Source organism: Phyllobates terribilis, unplaced genomic scaffold (assembly GCF_046119375.1).
Source record: "Phyllobates terribilis strain yellow unplaced genomic scaffold, ASM4611937v1 Scaffold_10__3_contigs__length_209671492, whole genome shotgun sequence".
NCBI lineage: Eukaryota > Metazoa > Chordata > Amphibia > Anura > Dendrobatidae > Phyllobates > Phyllobates terribilis.
In genome coordinates this window covers 118734165-118755662 of record NW_027362770.1, presented here as the reverse complement: position 1 = coordinate 118755662, position 21498 = coordinate 118734165, and positions in this window count along the sequence as shown.

The following is a 21498-nucleotide window of genomic DNA, read 5'->3' as shown; positions in this document are numbered from 1 at the left end:
CCAGTGCCAGAGGCAGCAAAGCAACCCCAAAACATCAGGGAACCTCCGCCATGTTTGACTGTAGGGACCGTGTTCTTTTCTTTGAATGCCTCTTTTTTTTTCCTGTACACTCTATGTTGATGCTTTTTCCCAAAAAGCTCTACTTTTGTCTCATCTGACCAGAGAACATTCTTCCAAAACGTTTTAGGCTCTCAGGTAAGTTTTGGCAAACTCCAGCCTGGCTTTTTTATGTCTCGGGGTAAGAAGTGGAGTCTTCCTGGGTATCCTACCATACAGTCCCTTTTCATTCAGACGTCGACGGATAGTACGGGTTGACACTGTTGTACCCTCGGACTGCAGGGCAGCTTGAACTTGTTTGGATGTTAGTCGAGGTTCTTTATCCACCATCCGCACAATCTTGCGTTGAAATCTCTCGTCAATTTTTCTTTTCCGTCCACATCTAGGGAGGTTAGCCACAGTGCCGTGGGCTTTAAATTTCTTGATGACACTGCGCACGGAAGACACAGGAACGTTCAGGTCTTTGGAGATGGGCTTGTAGCCTTGAGATTGCTCATGCTTCCTCACAATTTGGTTTCTCAAGTCCTCAGACAGTTCTTTGGTCTTCTTTCTTTTCTCCATGCTCAATGTGGTACACACAAGGACACAGGACAGAGGTTGAGTCAACTTTAATCCATGTTAACTGGCTGCAAGTGTGATTTAGTTATTGCCAACACCTGTTAGGTGCCACAGGTAAGTTACAGGTGCTGTTAATTACACGAATTAAAGAAGCATCACATGATTTTTCAAACAGTGCCAATACTTTTGTCCACCCCCTTTTTTTAGGTTTGGTGTGGAATTCTATCCAATTTGGCTTTAGGGCAATTCTTTTTGTGTTTTTTCATTGAAGACAAATTAAATGAAGATAATAATACCAAAGAATTTGTGATTGCAATCATTTTCAGGAAGAAACTGAGTATTATCTGACAGAATTGCAGGGATGCCAATACTTTTGGCCACCACTGCAGATGTACAGTGTGTGCCTAGTGCATATGCTGATGTACATTGTATCTGTGGAGTGTATGTAGATGTACAGTGTGTGCCTGGAGTATATACAGATGTACATTGTATCTGTGGAGTGTATGTAGATGTACAGTGTGTGCCTGGAGCATATACAGATGTACATTGTATCTGTGGAGTGTATGTAGATGTACAGTGTGTGCCTGGAGCATATACAGATGTACATTGTATCTGTGGAGTGTATGTAGATGTACAGTGTGTGCCTGGAGCATATACAGATGTACATTGTATCTGTGGAGTGTATGTAGATGTACAGTGTGTGCCTGGAGTATATACAGATGTACATTGTATCTGTGGAGTGTATGTAGATGTACAGTGTGTGCCTGGAGCATATACAGATGTACATTGTATCTGTGGAGTGTATGTAGATGTACAGTGTGTGCCTGGAGTATATACAGATGTACATTGTATCTGTGGAGTGTATGTAGATGTACAGTGTATCTGTGGAGTGTATGTAGATGTACAGTGTGTGCCTGGAGTATATACAGATGTACATTGTATCTGTGGAGTGTATGTAGATGTACAGTGTGTGCCTGGAGTATATACAGATGTACATTGTATCTGTGGAGTGTATGTAGATGTACAGTGTGTGCCTGGAGCATATACAGATGTACATTGTATCTGTGGAGTGTATGTAGATGTACAGTGTGTGCCTGGAGCATATACAGATGTACATTGTATCTGTGGAGTGTATGTAGATGTACAGTGTGTGCCTGGAGTATATACAGATGTACATTATATCTGTGGAGTGTATGTAGATGTACAGTGTGTGCCTGGAGTATATACAGATGTACATTGTATCTGTGGAGTGTATGTAGATGTACAGTGTATCTGTGGAGTGTATGTAGATGTACAGTGTGTGCCTGGAGTATATACAGATGTACATTGTATCTGTGGAGTGTATGTAGATGTACAGTGTGTGCCTGGAGTATATTCAGATGTACATTGTATCTGTGGAGTGTATGTAGATGTACATTGTATCTGTGGAGTGTATGTAGATGTACAGTGTGTGCCTGGAGTATATACAGATGTACATTGTATCTGTGGAGTGTATGTAGATGTACAGTGTGTGCCTGGAGTATATACAGATGTACATTGTATCTGTGGAGTGTATGTACAGTTAGGTCCATATATACTTGGACAGAGACAACATTTTTCTAATTTTGGTTCTAGACATTACCACAATGAATTTTAAACAAAACAATTCAGATGCAGTTGAAGTTCAGACTTTCGGCTTTCATTTGAGGGTATCCACATTAAAATTGGATGAAGGGTTTAGGAGTTTCAGCTCCTTAACATGTGCCACCCTGTTTTTAAAGGGATCAAAAGTAATTGGACAAATTAAATAATTGTAAATAAAATGTTCATTTCTAGTACTTGGTTGAAAACCCTTTGTTGGCAATGACTGCCTGAAGTCTTGAACTCATGGACATCACCAGACGCTGTGTTTCCTCCTTTTTGATGCTCTGCTAGGCCTTCACTGCGGTGGTTTTCAGTTGCTGTTTGTTTGTGGGCCTTTCTGTCTGAAGTTTAGTCTTTAACAAGTGAAATGCATGCTCAATTGGGTTGAGATCAGGTGACTGACTTGGCCATTCAAGAATATTCCACTTCTTTGCTTTAATAAACTCCTGGGTTGCTTTGGCTTTATGTTTTGGGTCATTGTTCATCTGTAGCATGAAACGACGACCAATCAGTTTGGCTGCATTTGGCTGGATCTGAGCACACAGTATGGCTCTGAATACATCAGAATTCATTCGGCTGCTTCTGTCCTGTGTCACATCATCAATAAACACTAGTGACCCAGTGCCACTGGCAGCCATGCATGCCCAAGCCATCACACTGCCTCCGCCGTGTTTTACAGATGATGTGGTATGCTTTGGATCAAGAGCTGTACCACACCTTTGCCGTACTTTTCTCTTTCCATCATTCTGGTAGAGGTTGATCTTGGTTTCATTTGTCCAAAGAATGTTCTTCCAAAACTGTGCTGGCTTTTTAAATGGTTTTAGCAAAGTCCAGTCTAGCCTTTTTATTCTTGATGTTTATGAGTGGCTTGCACCGTGCAGTGAACCCTCTGTAGTTACTTTCATGCAGTCTTCTCTTTATGGTAGATTTGGATATTGATACGCCTACCTCCTGGAGAGTGTTGTTCACTTGGTTGGCTGTTGTGAAGGGGTTTCTCTTCACCATGGAGATTATTCTGCGATCATCCACCACTGTTGTCTTCTGTGGACGCCCAGATCTTTTTGCATTGATGAGTTCACCAGTGCTTTCTTTCTTTCTCAGGATGTACCAAACTGTAGATTTTGCCACTCCTAATATTGTAGCAATTTCTCGGATGGGTTTTTTCTGTTTTTGCAGCTTAAGGATGGCTTGTTTCTCCTGCATGGAGAGCTCCTTTGACCGCATGTTTACTTCACAGCAAAACCTTCCAAATGCAAGCACCACACCTCAAATCAACTCCAGGCCTTTTATCTGCTTAATTGAGAATGACATAACGAAGGGATTGCCCACACCTGTCCATGAAATAGCCTTGGAGTCAATTGTCCAATTACTTTTGGTCCCTTTAAAAACAGGGTGGCACATGTTAAGGAGCTGAAACTCCTAAACCCTTCATCCAATTTTAATGTGGATACCCTCAAATGAAAGCTGAAAGTCTGAACTTCAACTGCATCTGAATTGTTTTGTTTAAAATTCATTGTGGTAATGTCTAGAACCAAAATTAGAAAAATGTTGTCTCTGTCCAAATATATATGGACCTAACTGTAGATGTACAGTGTGTGCCTGGAGTATATGCAATTGTACAGTCAAGGTCATGTTTACTACAAGGCACTGGAGTCCAGTGCCTAGGGCGGCAGGTTGCAGAGAGCAGCATCACTATCAGCAAAAAATATATTACTTCTTTTAACCCCTCTGCAATGTTTCCCATGCCAAGAAGGGAGAGGGTCACTATACTCACACTGATGGCACCTGAGGGAGAGAAACAGGAAGCAGTGCTCCTCCTTCCTATCCTCTGCCCTAGGATGTGAGCACTGATTGGTGGAGCTGCAGTCATCTTTAAGGCTTTAAGGCCTTTACTGGCAGCCGAGCAGTGGAGACTTCAATGCTGCAATATAGCATGGTCCTGCATAAAAATCCCGTTTTTCTTGAAAGACGCAAACTTTTTCCTGTTGAAGAAAGTGCCTTCTAAAAACTGGCAATAGGTTTGGGAGTTGATTTTGAATTCATCTTCAACTAGAAAAGTTGCAACTAGCTGATCTTTAATAATACCAGCCCAAAGAAGTACTTTACCTCCACCTTGCTGGAGTCTGAATCAAATTGGAGGCCTGTGTCCTTCATTGATCCAGCCATGGGCCAATTATCTGGCCCGTTAAGAGTCACTCTCATCTCATCAGTTCATAAAACCTTCAGCTTTCACATATTTCTTGAACTAGTCTTGATATTTCAACTTCTGTGTCTTGTTCAGTGGTAGTGGAGTTTTAGTCCTCCTTACCTGGGCCGTGTTGCAGAGCACTGAACACAGAGGCGTAGCTAGGGGTTCAGCTCGGGGGGTGGGGGGCAAAACATCTGAGTCAGCCTCTAACCTCTAACCCTGATTACAACTATGGTGGCCCACTGATATTACCACGATATGGTGACATGCAGTGGTAGATACCAGTCCTGCAGAACATATAAGAGGCTACAGTGCAGTTATAGATGGTGACTTACAGATGATGTTCTTTCTTGTGGAGTCATTCATTTTTCCCGTCTTTCCCATCTGGCCCAGACCCACATGACAACTTCTTCCAGCCAGGACTCGTCTGCAAAAATTACAACAAAGACACATCTGACTTCTCACATTTCCAGCACCGTCCCCATCTATCCCAAACTGCACATACCCCTCATCCTACTTATGTCCCAATACTGACCCACTGCTGCCGTATGTGTCCCTATTACTGCACCTACTGTGTGGTACAATAACAGCGTTCTCCTTACTGCCCCACATAGTAATGCCAACCACTGTGCCCCTTACATAGTAATGATTCCTCCTTTGTGCCCTCTAGATGGTAAAACTGCTGCCTAGAAAATATTAATGCCCTTTGCAAATATCCTAGAAATTTGTCCACATTTTGCCCCTTGTACGGCTACAATAATGTTAGCTCCCACTTCTTAAGTGCCCACTTAACATTTAATAATATCCACTGAGTCCCCCAATGTACAGCTCCTCTATATACAGTATGGTGTGCCCACAGCACCACTACACACAGTATTATAGACCCACAGTTCCGCTATACACAGTATGTCATCTTCACAGCTCATATATACATAGTACTAAATGGTGGCCCGATTCTAATGCATCGGGTATTCTAGAATATGTATGCGGCAGACAGGGCGCAATTAGCAGAGCGGTGTTTAAATTTGGCGCCAAAATCGCTGATTGGTCGCGGCTGGCGTCAGCGACCAATCAGCGGAGCGTTGTTTAAATTTGGCGCCAATCTTGCTGATTGGTCGCGGCTGGCAGCCGCGACCAATCAGCAGAGCGTTGTTTAAATTTGGTGCCAATCTCGCTGATTGGTCACGGATGGAGTCCGCGACCAATCAGCAGATCGTTGTTTAAATTTAGCGCCAATCTCGCTGATTGTTCGCGGCTGGCAGCCGCGACCAATCAGCAGAGCGTTTACATTTGGCGCCAATCTCGCTGATTGGTCGCGGTCGGCTGGCGGCCGCCACCAATCAGCAGAGCGTTGTTTAAATTTGGCGGCAATCTCGCTGATTGGTCGCGGCTGGCGTCCGCGATCAATCAGCAGAGCGTTGTCTAAATTTGGCGGCAATCTCGCTGAATGATCGCGGCTGCCGTCAGCGACCAATCAGCAGAGCGTTGTTTAAATTTGGCGCCAATCTCGCTGATTGGTCGCGGCTGGCGTCCGCGATCAATCAGCAGAGCGTTGTTTAAATATGGCGCCAATCTCACTGATTGTTCGCGGCTGGCAGCCGCGACCAATCAGCAGAGCGTTGCTTACATTTGGCGCCAATCTCGCTGATTGGTCGCGGTCGGCTGGCGGCCGCAACCAATCAGCAGAGTGTTGTTTAAGTTTGGCGGCAATCTCACTGATTGGACGCAGCTGGCGTCCGCGATCAATCAGCAGAGCGTTATTTAAATTTGGCGGCAATCTCGCTGAATGGTCGCAGCTGGAGTCCGCGACCAATCAGCAGAGCGCTGTTTAAATTTGGCGCCAATCTCGCTGAATGGTCGCGGCTGGCGTCCGCGACCAATCAGCAGAGCGTTGTTTAAATTTGCCGCCAATCTCGCTGATTGTTCGCGGCTGGCAGCCGCGACCAATCAGCAGAGCGTTGTTTACATTTGGCGCCAATCTCGCTGATTGGTCGCGGTCGGCTGGCGGCCGCAACCAATCAGCAGAGCGTTGTTTAAATTTGGCGGCAATCTCGCTGACTGGACGCGGCTGGCGTCCGCGATCAATCAGCAGAGCGCTGTTTAAATTTGGCGGCAATCTCGCTGACTGGTCGCGGCTGGCGTCCGCGATCAATCAGCAGAGCGTTGTTTAAATTTGGCAGCAATCTCGCTGATTGGTCGCGGTCAGCTGGCGGCCGCAACCAATCAGCAGAGCGGTGTTTAATTTTGGCAGCAATCTCGCCGATTGGTCACGGCTGGCGTCCGCGATCAATCAGCAGAGCGTTGTTTAAATTTGGCAGCAATCTCGCTGATTGGTCGCAGCTGGCGTCCGCGATCAATCAGCAGAGCGTTGTTTAAATTTGGCGGCAATCTCGCTGAATGGTCGCGGCTGGCAGCCGAGCCCAATCAGCAGTGTGTTGTTTAAATTTGGCGCCAATCTCACTGATTGGTCGCGGCTGCCGTCGGCGACCAATCAGCAGAGCGTTGTTTAAATTTGGCGCCAATCTCGCTGATTGGTCGCGGCTGGCGTCCGCGACCAATCAGCAGAGCGTTGTTTAAATATGGCGCCAATCTCGCTGATTGTTCGCGGCTGGCAGCCGCGACCAATCAGCAGAGCGTTGCTTACATTTGGCGCCAATCTCGCTGATTGGTCGCGGTCGGCTGGCGGCCGCAACCAATCAGCAGAGCGTTGTTTAAATTTGGCGGCAATCTCGCTGATTGGATGCGGCTGGCGTCCGCGATCAATCAGCAGAGCGTTATTTAAATTTGGCGGCAATCTCGCTGAATGGTCGCGGCTGGAGTCCGCGACCAATCAGCAGAGCGCTGTTTAAATTTGGCGCCAATCTCGCTGAATGGTCGCGGCTGGCGTCCGCGACCAATCAGCAGAGCGTTGTTTAAATATGGCGCCAATCTCGCTGATTGGTCGCGGATGGAGTCCGTGACCAATCAGCAGAGCGTTGTTTAAATTTGCCGCCAATCTCGCTGATTGTTCGCGGCTGGCAGCGCCACTGCCTATGCGGCTACTTCCGCTGTGAGAAGCCGGGAGATGAGCGACTGCTCACAGCAGAAGTATCCCGACCCGCAGCGGCGCTCCCCTGTCCTCCCTTCCGCATGGATGTCAGCGCCGCTGCCTGTGCGGGTACTTCCGCTGCGAGCAGCTGGGAGATGAGCGGCCGCTCGCAGCAGATGTATCCCGACCCGCAGCGCCGCTCCCCGGTCCTCCCTTCCGCATGGAGGTCAGCGGCGGCGGTCGGGGTCCTTCTGCTGCTACCGGCCGGGAGATGAGCGCCTCGCGCCGGTCATCTCCCGGCTGCATCGCCGCTGAGCTCCGTCCCGCAGATAAGCCGCTAACGGCCGCCATCTTTTTTCAGAAATCCCGCGGCGCTGATTGGCCGCTGCCGGACCAATGAGCGACGCGGGATTTCCAGGACAGACAGACAGACAGACGGGATAAGACGATTATATATATATATATATATATATATATATATATATATATATATATAGATGATGTCCCCGCTGCTCCCCCAAAACACAGTATAATGACCCCCCACAGAAGCCCTCACACTGTATAATGGCACCCATAGTAGAACCCACACTTTATAATAGCCTCCGCACTGTATAATTGCCCCACTGTAAGCCCCAAACTGTAAAATGGCTCTCACATTAGCCCCCAAACTGTCTAATTGCCCCCCGCATTAGCCCCCAAACCGTATAGTAGCCACTGCATTAAAGAGAACCTGGCATCAGGGTTATACATATTAAACTAAAGGCATTGCCATAATGGTGCTGGCATACTGATGTAATACATACTTTCATTGAAAAAATCTGTAGCCTGGTTTTTATAAAATCATCAATAAAAGTTTGTCTCCGTGAATCGGACGGGCCTGTGGTGCGGGACTGTGAGTAGGGTCTTCGGTTCTGCCATGGCACCCTCTGCCCTCCCTTTCCCCGCTACTGATTGAACACCTCAGGGAGATGGCAGCTCTGGAATATGGCAGCTCTGGAGGATAATGGGTTCCTGGTCACTTCACATTTGATTCTATTCACATCTTTGGTAGTTAATGTGCCTCTTTTTTTCCTGTTGACTATTTGCAAAAAAACTATTGATGGCTCTGTGATCACACCCCAATATCTTAGCAATTTCAAGAGTACTGAATCCCTCTGTAGGACATTTAACAGTTTTTGACTGAGTCAGTAAAATCTCTTTTTGGACCATTTTGCCAAATGAGGAAAATGAGCTGTTGCCTAATAGTTGTACACACCTTAATGAAGGGTGGTGATATCCTTAGGCCGCAATGTCTTCATTACACAAATACACATCATCTGATCTTCTTTTCATCTAATAAGCATTCAATTTTATACAGTTTGAAGTTGGAAATTCTGCATAAAAATGATGATATGGTCAAAATACTCTCTTGCCTAATAGTTCTGCACACAGTGTACAATCATTTGAACATATACTCATTTGATGCTGTTTTTGTACTTCGAAAAATGTCATAAAATGTCCAGTCTCCTGTGCCACTGTCATGTCGCATCTCTGCCCCAACAAGGGACTGGTTGGAGAAGTAAGTGACCAGCAAAAAGAAACAAAAAAGAAACATACCTCAACGCTCACCTTTCTGCCCATCCCCACTTCCCTCTGCTCACTGTCCGGTCCTCCACCATGTTGCATTCTTGGTCCTGTGTTCATTCTAAGTCAAAGCTTCTGGCCATGAGTAGGTTTTGGAACAAGCGTCAAGGAGTGGACAGTGGGCAGGGAGCATCAGAGGCGGCTAAAAACATGAGCAGTTAGGTAAATATATATATTTTTCTTTTTAACCTTTTGCCAGCCCTGTATTGTTCAGCAAGATGGTGGCCCCACCCGGCTGCCGTTTTTCTGAATTTAAGCGGAGCAAATGACGAAAAATTTTTTAATCACCAGAATGTGGATTTTTGTTAAAATTCAAATCGAATTTAATTCCACTTAAATAAGTTTGCCCATCTCTTCTGGGAATCGTAAGAGAAGACTGAAATTGATATTATAATTGCGTCACCCTAGTGGGAATATGAGTGCTAATCTACCACCTGTCCATATAATCTTTTAGGGCTTGAACTAGGACCATCCATATTGTACATGTACCCAAAGATGGTAGATTCTTCTGATTTTGCGCGGTGTCTCAGTAGATTACCAAAGACGCATGAAATTATTTTTTTATTATGGATTTATTCATTTTTATAGTATGCAATATATACTGTATATAGTATAGTATAAATGCACCCTTTCACTGGAGCAGTGATCAGTAGTTATAGTAATTTTCAAACTGCTGTATTTTAAAAAATTTCAGCCTAGGAACTAGTGACATCAAGTTACTGCCTCACCAATCCATAGACTGCGTTATCTTGGACTCAACAAGTTGGCAGACCCCTTTGTGCTTATGGTGAAAGGTGGCCTCAAATATCCAACTCACTATGATTTATTTGCAGTGTAACAACGTATTTGCTTGACTGGAGAGAAAAAAAGCACACAAGAACTTCTACAGCTATAAACACAGATAGAAGATAAGAAAATCAATAAGGTTATCAGCGATGGAGACACATTATCAGAGAACATTGACTGGGAAATTATATCAGGAGGAAAGTGAAGTTGTGTGTGTTTCTGGCATACGAAATTTATGTGGGGGATGAGGGAGCGCTGGAGCAACATGTACCAAGTATAGCTAAGGTGTCTCAAACCATGAATACGTATCATCATTATGTCTTAAAATTTTAATTCAATGTTAAGCATTTGTAGGAAAAAAAAACTTAACTTATTAAAAATCATCAAAAAAATATATTATCTGATCATTTTAAATATATATATTATTTTATTTGACGCTGGTTTTAGCAAGTTTATACCATATGAAGAAAATTTTTTAAAAGGAACCTGTCGCTCCATTTATGCTTAAACCACGGGTGGCATGAATCAAAAACTGGCTGCATGATTGTTTCAGAGAAAACATAGCTTGAAGAACTAACTAGGGACTATAGGTAGAGACGAAACTAGTCTGGCGCCATCCTTGGCCAGCTTCTCCCCCTCTGTGCTCTAGTTGATTGACAAGTCTCTCGTGTGTTCACAGAGAGAGACCTGTCAATCACCTGAAACAGAGTTTGGGACGGGGCCAGACATAGGGACCTGGGCTGGCTATTCAAACTATAGTTCCGATTCATCAAGTCTGGTGATGTTCATTGCGGTCTTGATGAGGGAAGGTGCTGGAGTCAGATGCTCCTGATTCCTGACGAGGTGCACACCTCTTACTGAATTAGAGCGCATCGGACAAGTGCCTCACCACAAATCCTACTCCAGTCCCTTCCAGAGTAAGATTTGTGGTGTAGCAAATGCCGCTAGTGTTCAAATTCATGTACTTTGTCAGAGTGGCATTAGAATGCCAAAATCGCTAACTTTTAGTGACGCATCAAGTTGCGCCAAAATTTTTTCAAAACTTTTCACACCAGAATTTTGGTATAAAAGCTTTGATGAATCGAAACATAATTATGTTTTCTCTGAACTCTGGAGTGTTTCAGAGAAAAAAATATCTGTCTGCTATCGTGCAGCCAAGCTTTCATTTATGCTGCATGTGGTTTGAGCAGCGTGGTTCGAGTGGTAGGCTTCCTTTAAACTTCCACGGAATCTGATAATCTACAGAATCTGGCACCGCACCTGAGTCCTGCAGTACAGGTATATTGTGGAGTTTTAAAGGGTTACGACAAAACTGAAGAATCCAATGAGGGTTTACCCAGATGTTGAGAATGGCACAGAACATCCACGACACCTTACAGTAAATACATGCAGATAGGGTCTTTAATACCTCATTAACATGTAGTGTACCATCATTCAGTCGACAGCAATCTAATGTGTAAGAGGGACTTTAGCCTGTTCAGGTTCTTGATGTGTTTTATCACAAGCACACCTGAAGCAACTAATGAAGCTCATAATGCACGAGACAATACCTGATTTGCAAATGTGTACTCTTCTGAAGGAACTTAATAAAGAGGACCCTTCACCAAATTTTTCATGTTGAACTGGACACGCAATGTAAAAGTGGCTGCAGAGTGGTATAATTTAGTCTCATCATAGATTAGGTTTCTCTATGTGTGAGATGATACAGCTCTGATCTCCTGGTCTAACCTCCTACATGATTAGAATGTGTAACATATTTTCAGTACTTGTTTTGGTTGCACACTCCGGCTGGCAGTACATGTGGTCTCTGGGCATGTGACCCTGATGACATCCCGGGTCCTTCTGCACTTCTATGTTGCTGCCTGCTTATGATTGGTCAGTATCTTACTAGGAGAAGAAGTACACGCCCCCAGTGAAAACTATTTGATAACATCCACTTGGACTTTTAATAAAGTTAACTCATTAAGTTTAAGTAGCAAATATTTGATTCCTAATATCTATACAACCAAGAGGCGAAATTAAAAGCAAAAACAAAAAAACTTTATTTCGCTCTGAGGCCACTATTACATGGTGAGTGCAGTTCAACATGAAAGATTTAGTGAAAGGTCCTCTAATTCTGAGACTACATTAAACACTTAACGACCTGTGATGTACAGTTTCAGGGATGCAGGGTGTACAGGACAGGTTCAGGAGCAGAGGTGGTATCTGCCTATTACAGTAGCAACAGGAACTAACTCCGATTGTTGCTGTTTAACCAATTAAATGCTGTTGTCAATCAAACAGAAATTGTTGGTAGCTGATGGGCTAATTTGGCAGCCATGGGACTACTGAAGGACTCTTAAGGCTAGGGCTTCAGCAGAGAATGTTAGTCACACTATATGCTGCTATATTGCAGATTCAAGTTCCCTAAGGGGACTAAAAAAGTAAAGTAAATCTAGAACAAAAATATAAGAAAATAACAATTTAAATTTGTTCCCATTTAAAAATCAAGAAATTAAAAAAAAAACATATTTAGTATCATTGCGTTCTTAAAAGTCAAATTTATCAACCTGGAAAATTATTAAAACAATATGTTAAATGTCAAGAAAAAGAAAAAAAGAAACTCCAGAATTTTCATTTTTCGGTCATTTCACTTGCCCCCAAAAATGCAATAAAAAGTGATAAAAAACACTGTATGTACACCAAAATAGTAACAATAGAAACAACTGCACAGCACACAAAAAAATAGCTCTAGTACAAAAAAGTAAAAAGTTACGGTCTCAGAAAATGGACACCCAAGCAATGTTTTTTGTTTTAACAAAGTTCAAAAATATATATGCAATAATATTATAAGTTTGGTATTGCTGTAATAATACCGACCTGGAGAATCTTATTTTTAGGACCATATTGTAATTTACAATACAGCACAATGTACGCCATAAAAATAAAAGCAAAAAAACACTACTGCAATTGAGCACTTTTTCACCATTTCGCCGCACTTAGAATTTTTATCCCATTTATCAACACATTATATGGTGAAATGATTGGTGTCTTTTCAAAATTACACCTCGCTTTGCAAAAAAAACAAACATATGGTTTGTAAATGTTGCTAATAAACCTAATTTACAATGGGAGTTGAATAATTTTCATTGCATCTGTATTCTCCCCTACCAGTACCGGAGTCATATATGTTTCTTATTTCCTCACTTTAACCATATCTGCTCTGTAGGACAAATTTTGTAAAAAAAAAAAGAAATTAATATGGTGAATCACATCTTATTTTGTAAGACGATGCTCCATGATTTTTGTGAAATGTTTTGACAAGTTGAGGAATGTTACTGAATATTCCAAAAATATTTTTTCTTGATGTTCAGAGAGCACAACTGACAAGATATTGATTCCTAGTGTCTGCAGGCAGTGTGTATGCGTGTTCTCCATAACTTACATAGTTTTTGTAAAATCTCACTGCTTGTATCCGTAGAAAAAAGAACAAACTTTAACAAAGTGTAGACACATCAGATGAGACGGAAGAGAAAGGGTTTCTTAAAGTAAAACAAAAATACTGCAAAGGTTCTGCAGGAATTTACATGTATCTGTATTGTGAATTATACACTGCTCAAAAAAATAAAGGGAACACTTAAACAACAGAATATAACTCCAAATAAATCAAACTTCTGTGAAATCAAACTGTCCACTTAGGAAGCAACACTGATTGACAATCAATTTCACATGCTGTTGTGCAAACGGTTGTGCTTTCACACTCGTGGTGGCATGAGATGGACTCTACAACCCACAGAAGTTGCTCAAGTAGTGCAGCTCATCCAGGATGGCACATCAATGCGAGCTGTGGCAAGAAGGTTTGCTGTGTCTGTCAGTGTAGTGTCCAGAGGCTGGATGCTCTACCAGGAGACAGGCCAGTACACCAGGAGACGTGGAGGGGGCCGTAGGTGGGCAACAACCCAGCAGCAGGACCGCTACCTCCGCCTTTGTGCAAGGAGGAACAGGAGGAGCACTGCCAGAGCCCTGCAAAATAGCCTCCAGCAGGACACAGATGAAAGCAAGTTCACACTGAGCACATGTGACAGACGTGACAGAGTCTGGAGACGCTGTGAAGAGTGATCTGCTGCCTGCAACATCCTTCAGCATGACCGGTTTGGCAGTGGGTCAGTAATGGTGTGGGGTGGCATTTCTTTGGAGGGCCGCACAGTCCTCCATGTGCTCACCAGTAGCCTGACTGCCATTAGGTACCGAGATGAGATCCTCAGACTCCTTGTGAGGACATATGCTGGTGCGGTTGGCCCTGGGTTCCTCCTAATGCAGGACAATGCCAGACCTCATGTGGCTGGAGTGTGTCAGCAGTTCCTGCAAGATGAAGGCATTGACGCTATGGACTGGCCCGCCCGTTCCCCAGACCTGAATCCGATTGAGCACATCTGGGACATCATGTCTCGCTCCATCCACTAACGTCACGTTGCACCACAGACTGTCCAGGAGTTGGCGGATGCTTTAGTCCAGGTCTGGGAGGAGATCCCACAGGAGACCATCCGCAACCTCATCAGGAGCATGCCCAGGCGTTGTAGGGAGGTCATACAGGCACGTGGAGGACACACACAATACTGAGCCTCATTTTGACTTGTTTTAAGGACATTACATAAAAGTTGGATCAGCCTGTAGTGTGTATTTCCACTTTAATTTTGGGGGTGACTCCAAATCCAGGCCTCCATTGGTTAATAAATTTGATTTCCATTGATGATTTTTGTGTGATTTTGTTGTCAGCACATTCAACTTTGTACAGAACAAAGTATTCAATGAGAATATTACATTCATTCAGATCTAGGATGTGTTATTTGAGTGTGTATATTAAGTATCATATGTTTTGTAACAGTTTTCTGTGAAAAAAACTTTTGCATACAATTTTTACTATACTACATTTTTATGTTTTAAAGGGCTATTTCAGTTTTACTGGAGTCTTAAAGAAGGCCACCTCACTTTAAAGGGACTCAGTCAGCAGGATCAACCCTCCTAAGCCGTATATATGGGCAGGCCGGTCATAGAAAGTTGAATAAATTCATACCTTGATATTTGTAATCTGTTTTATTATTCCAAAGAAATGTACATTTTTCTTAATATGTAAATGAGCTGTTAAGATCTATATTCCAGACATAGCTCTCCCTGAGAATCTGCCTCCAGAGCTTTTTTTAACTGAAAGGGGCTTTAGCAGTGTGAGACATAAAATGGCTGACAGTCTGCTGTCCTGCTGTTTACAATAAGCTCTGGAGGCAGATTCTCCTTGTTAGAACAACGCCAGCGCCCCTGCACGAGTCTCCTCCCAGGATCTGCTCACGACACGCAGGTCTCCTGGGAGTGTGCTTTGGGCGTGCACACACTCCCTGCCTCTTAATGGGGCAGCGCGCGCTCCTGAAAACGTCACTAGCCAATAGCTGGGAGACGTCTGATATTTAAGGCACCCTCGCCTATTGGGAGGTGCCTTAGCAACTTTAGTTATCAATGTGTATCCTGCTACCTAGATACCTTAACTTGATCCTGTCTGTCCCATCTGCGTCTGATCCTGTCCGTTTTGTCTGAACTTGATCCTGTCTGTTCTGCTGAAACCTGCTCCTGAGTGTGTCCTGCCGCTACCCAGTCCTGAGCCTAATTCGCCTTGTCCACACCTACAGTATACCATTATCCTCACCTGTCCAGTCTGAACCTGCACCTGTGATCCTGCACCAAAATCCGCCTTGTGTTCCTGAACCTATCCTGGACATTCCTGATCCATAACCTATTCTGTCTACCAGCCGTGCAGTCCTGATCCTGAACCTGTTCGGTATAACCTAACCCACATCCTCCTATTAAGCAGTTCCTGGCCGGTCCTGCTTCCCTGCCCCTTTGGGGGTCAACTGCTGCTGCTCTGTCCTGTAGTAGCACCTGGCGTCCATTCGGGTTCAAGTCTAACCACACCATCAAGCAGGGCCGGCGTCAGCACCCGGGCAAGTGCCGGGGCCCTGAGCAGGCGGGGGGCCCACTCACGGTCGCGCACCCTGCCGGGATATGAGCGGAGGAGAGCGGTGCCAGTGCTTGCCCTTCTCCCCCGCTTGCTCAGGGCCCCAGAAGCAGAATACTTACCTCTCCCCATGCCTCCACAGATCTGCTGTCTTCCTGCTGTGCGCTCCCTGTGACGTCTCAGTTCAGAGGGTGCGGTGACGTCTTTCCACTGTGCCCTCCCCTGAGCCATCACAGGCAGCGCAGAGCGGGAAGACGCCGGCGACGCTGGAGTCCGGACCTGAGCAGCGGCAGCAGGTGAGGAGGAGTGAGGTGAGTATTTGATTTTTTTTTTAATGTGTGGAGGCATGGGGCATTATATGGGGGGGTGACATCCTGCATGGGACATTATATGGGGGGGTGGCATCTTGCATGGGGCATTATAAAGAGGGGGGGTGAGATCCTGCATGGGGCATTATAAAGAGGAGGGGTGACATCCTGCATGGGGCATTTTAAAGAGAGGGGGATGATATCCTGCATGGGGCATTATATGGTGGGGGGAAAGGGACATCCTGCATGGGGCATTATATGGGGGCAAGGGACATCCTGCATGGGGCATTATATGGGGGGGAGGGACATCCTGCATGGGGCATTATATGGGGGGAAAGGGACATCCTGCATGGGGCATTATATGGGGGGAGAAGTGACATCCTGCATGGGACATTATATGAGGGGTGACATCCTGCATGGGGCATTATATGGGGAGAAGGGACATCCTGCATGGGGAATTATATGGGGGAGAAAGGGACATCCTGCATAGGGCATTATATGGGGGGGAGAAGTGACATCCTGCATGGGGCATTATATGAGGGGTGACATCCTGCATGGGGCATTATATGGGGGGTGACATCCTGCATGGGGCATTATATGGGGGGTGACATCACGTAGGGGGCATTATAAGGGGAGGAACAGCCTGCATAGGGCATTATGTGGGGGGAACAGCCTGCATGGAGCATTATATGGGGGCCAGTATCCTGTATGGAGCGTTATAAGAGGACCAGTATCCTGTATGGAGCGTTATATGGGGGCCAGTATCCTGTACGGAGAGTTTTATGGGGGCCAATATTCTGTATGAAGCGTTATATGGGGGCCAGTATTCTGTAAGGAGCATTTTATAGGGGCCAGTATACTGTGTGGAGCGATTCGCCGGTTTCTGAGCTATTGTGGAATTTACAATAGATATCGCTCATGTAATGTTAGAAGTGAAATCTTTGGCCTTGTACTATATATGTACTATATATATATATATATTTCTCGGTATCTGTGCATCATGAATCGTGGTATGTGTTAAAGGGACCCACTGAGACTCTTTCGCCCGGGGCCCAGAAAAACCTGGAGCCGGCCCTGCCATCAAGGGCCCTAGTGAAGAACCAGGTGGTCGCTCAGATACACCCCACTTTGCTCTCCAGGGACCATGGCACAGTGGTTCCATAACCCCGTGCGTAACACTCCGTGAGATTTATGTCCATCCCATAGTTCTAAACAGCTCATCTACATATTAAGAAAAATGTAGATTTCTCTGGAATAAGACATCAGATCGCAGACATCGGGTTTTCTATTATTAAACTTTCTATGATGTACATGCCCATGTAGACGGTTTAGGAGGGTTGATTCTACTCACAGATTTCCTTGGGGCAGTTCATGATCGGGATTCTGGCTATTCCAGCTGTTAGAAGATACTGATATCTGTACTTTACTACAGAGTATGGGCTCATTCAAGCGTCTTTTTTTTGCATACGAGTGCTATCTGTGTTGCACTTGTACCATTCATAGAGGATGAGGTCAATCAATGTCTGTGATTTTTTTGCAGACCAAGCGGTCAGTGCGTAATCATGGACACATGTCCTCTATTGAACCAAATGACATATCAAAATCAGCAATGCAAGGCTATGGGTTCAGGACAAAAATTGGACAGCACTCGGATGCCATCCAAGTGCTAATTTTCACAAGCCGTTAGATAGGAGAAGCGAAAGAAACTTTTTTTTCACATAACGAAAAACAGATCAAACTGCTGAAACACAGATGACCCTCTGATGAAAATCTCATAAAGCTCTTATAAAAATCATAGATAAAACTTGTTTTTTTTTCCTCGTTCGTGAAAAAAATGTAATCTGAATGAACCTTAAACTGGGAGCTTTTTTGTTTTTTACTGATTGGCCAAGAGAATTCATGATGGGAAGGGAAAATGGCACAAGCTATTAGCATACAAAATGTCCATGTTTTAGTCCCCAAAACTGCAACTCTGAGGGCTTATCATGAAACTACCAAAACTATCCCCAATTTTCCTTTTTTTTGTAGGATTTTTCAAGGAATCGGGTCTTGAAATGGTTGTAGATTATCAAGATATACATGAAGGTGATCTTTGCTAGGGTGCTGCGTAGAAATTTGATAATGTGTGACACCCCAGAGGTCTGGTTGCCACACTGCCCACCCAGACCTGGGAGGGGAGGAATCTGCCCTTATAAACTGGGTCTGGGGCGGGATTAAGGGAGTCAGAGCCTGGAGAGGGAAAGTGAGAACAGGAGCTCTGTAGGAGCAGCAGCTGAAGGCCAGGGGCTGTGAGCAGAGATATAGCTCGCCCTGGCTGAAGTTACTAAAACCGGACACAGGAGTCCGAGGCTGTGGGGACTGATATATACCCAGCAGCAGAAACCAACCGGCAGGGGATTCCAGGTCCTCTGGCCATGGAAGCCCGGAGGCTCAGTCACAAAGAAGGGACCAGCGCCGCCATCCAGGAGCGGAGGCTAACAGAAGGCCCCAAGTCACCAGCCATACGGGTGAGCACCACACGGTATACTCAGGGACGTGGGCTACTTGTAACCGCTGACAGCAAGGTAGCCAGGAAGAGTGCAGATAAACGGGGAGGCCTACAACTCCACCTGGCCAGGGGAACTCCTGCTTGCTCGCCGACTGACCAGGCCCCTTATACTAGCCAGTACTCCCGGGAGGGTCTGCCTTGTACCATCAGTAAAGACCCTGAACTGCACCTCACGTCTCTGTGATTCCTTGCCGCACCAGCACCATTAGCACTGGGACCCTCACACCATCACTCCCATAATCTCTCACATTAGCTGCCCTGAGGCAATACTTCTCCCGTGGGGAGTTATCCCATACTCGGCTGCGCAAACAACATCAGCCTCAGCGGTCGGCAGTGCAGCGGCGGTCCCCACTGACCGCAATCCACGGGTGGCGTAGTCGGACATTTGCTATACATTAAGACTGCCACTGGTTTGACCACCCTGGGCACGGACCGGGTCGCCGCCACACGGAGACTACAACCCCCAGCATTCTACAACAGGCCCGGTTCCGGGTTCCCCTGCACAACACAGGCCTAGGGGGCGCGTCAACTTTGGCGTAGTCGGCAGGATTTCGTGCCCGCAACCACCGGGTACTGCGTGCCTGAAAAAGAGACTTTTATACTTACCTGTGGTGAAGTTTCCCGCCGTCCGGAGTTGTTTCCCGCCATCCGGAGCCGATTCCCGCCATCAGACGCCATCTTGGACCGTTTCCCGCCGTCTTCTGCCTTCTTCCCGCCATCCGCAGCTGCTTCCCGCCTTCGGACGCCATCTTCGGGACGCCGCACGGGAAGAAGAGGGGCGTGGACGCTGAAAGCGCGCGAGATCCGAAGCTCCGCCCCACGCTCTGACGCTGCGCAAGGTCCTGGAAGGGAGGAAGAGCGACGCTGACGTCATCGGAGCGCGACGCCAGGTCCTCAACCCCGACGATCGACTGCGGAGCTGCGGCCTACGGAAGAAGAGCGTCGCAAGGTAGGCCACGGTCCACTAGGGGGGAGGAGGATGCCGGACACCGAGGGGAGCTCCACTGCCACAGCCACCGCCTGCGCAACCGCTGCAGCAGTCATGCCATTCACCATGCCCTATATCCCGGGGGCAACCTGGCTACCCCAGTACTCAGGGGACTCACATACTCTAAATGACTTTAGAGAAAGACTGGATAGCCTCTTCCAGGTATACCCCCTCACAGAAGAGCAAAAAGTGAGCATCCTGGTGGCCCAATTAATCGGGGCAGCCCAAAGGGAGGTAAAGTCCTGGCCACCTGGGAGGAAGAGGACTGTCAGAGAAATACTAGCCCGGCTGAAAGACACATTTGATACCCGCACCTCAGCCGAAATAAAGCTCAGATTTTACGGGTGTAAACAGCGGGCACATGAGAGTATAAGAGACTATGCTCTAAACCTACAAGAGGCCCTGAGAGCCATTAAGCAGGCAGACCCTGACAGCGTGGGAAATGAAGATAAGCTGTTGACTGAACAATTTATTGAGGGTCTACTGTGCAATGCCCACCGAACCCAGTTGCGGGCAATGGCCTTACAGGACCCTGACCTGGACTTTGCACGGTTCAAGGACAGAGCCATCCGGGTGCTCCGAGAACCGGCACCAGGTGGCGCTATGACCCACAGGCGCCCTGCTATCACTTACCACCAGGAGACGGCGCCCTTGTCTGCAGGGCCTGTGGGAGCTGATGCACAGGCTTTAAACAGTGTCCCGGCTACAGACCTGCACCATCAGGTCCAAGAGCTGACTAAGAGCGTTGCCGCGCTAACCAGAACTGTGCAGTCTTTACAGGTCTCTTCTCCAGGAAAGATACAGCTGGCATCCGGACCGGAGGACGTCCCGTGGCGCCGACTGAGGAGGACCCCACCGGCCAGAGGAAGACCCAGCGACAGATACAATGAGGACGGACGACCCATCTGCCGCCGCTGCAATCAACCCGGACATGTGGCAAGGTACTGTCATTTAAACGGGCACAACCTGGGGTAGAGGGCCAACCCCCAGGCATAAGACCATCAGGCCCATCAAACTGGCGTGATAAATACGTAGAGGGACGTCCAATCTTGCCTGTGGTACTGGATGGCATTCCTATGAGTGCCCTACTAGACACTGGGTCACAGGTGACTACCATCCCGTACGTGCTCTTTAAACAGTACTGGAATGACTCGGACATAACCCGCTACCCAGATGACGACCTGAGTATCATCGCCAGCAATGGTCAGCCCGTGCCGCAGGTGGGATTCAAAGAGGTGACCATTCAGATCGGTAAAGTCGAACTGGCGGCACAAGGACTGATTATAGTGGACATAGACCGTCATGAGAGTCACCCTAGAATAACCTTGGGAACTAATGTGATTGAAAATTGTCTTGCAGAGGTGATTCTCATTTTACAGCAGGTTGCCAAGAACGCCAGTTCCAGCCAGCAGCGTGTGCTCCAAAAAGAGATCCGGGCACTGATGAAGCGGCAACAGGTGGAACTATCTGGTGGTGAGATAGGTGGCGTGAGAATGTGTGACCCGTTCCCTATTGCCATGCCCCCAAAAAGTGAGATGATGATTTGGTGCCGGGCAGCTATTGGTCTAAGAGGTAGAGACTACCAAGCAATGGTAGAACCCGTCTACTCAGACAGTAGGCCCACCATTTTGACAGCACGGGGGGTGGTCGATGTACGCCATGGGAGGGTGCCCGTTTGCATCATAAATATCGGGGAGAGAGAAGTGCACCTGCCCCGGTATGCCACGCTAGCCAAATTGTTCACCATCAACCAGAACTCTGTACAGGCCGTGGAACCCTTGCCTCCATCTCAACCAGAGGAAGGTAAT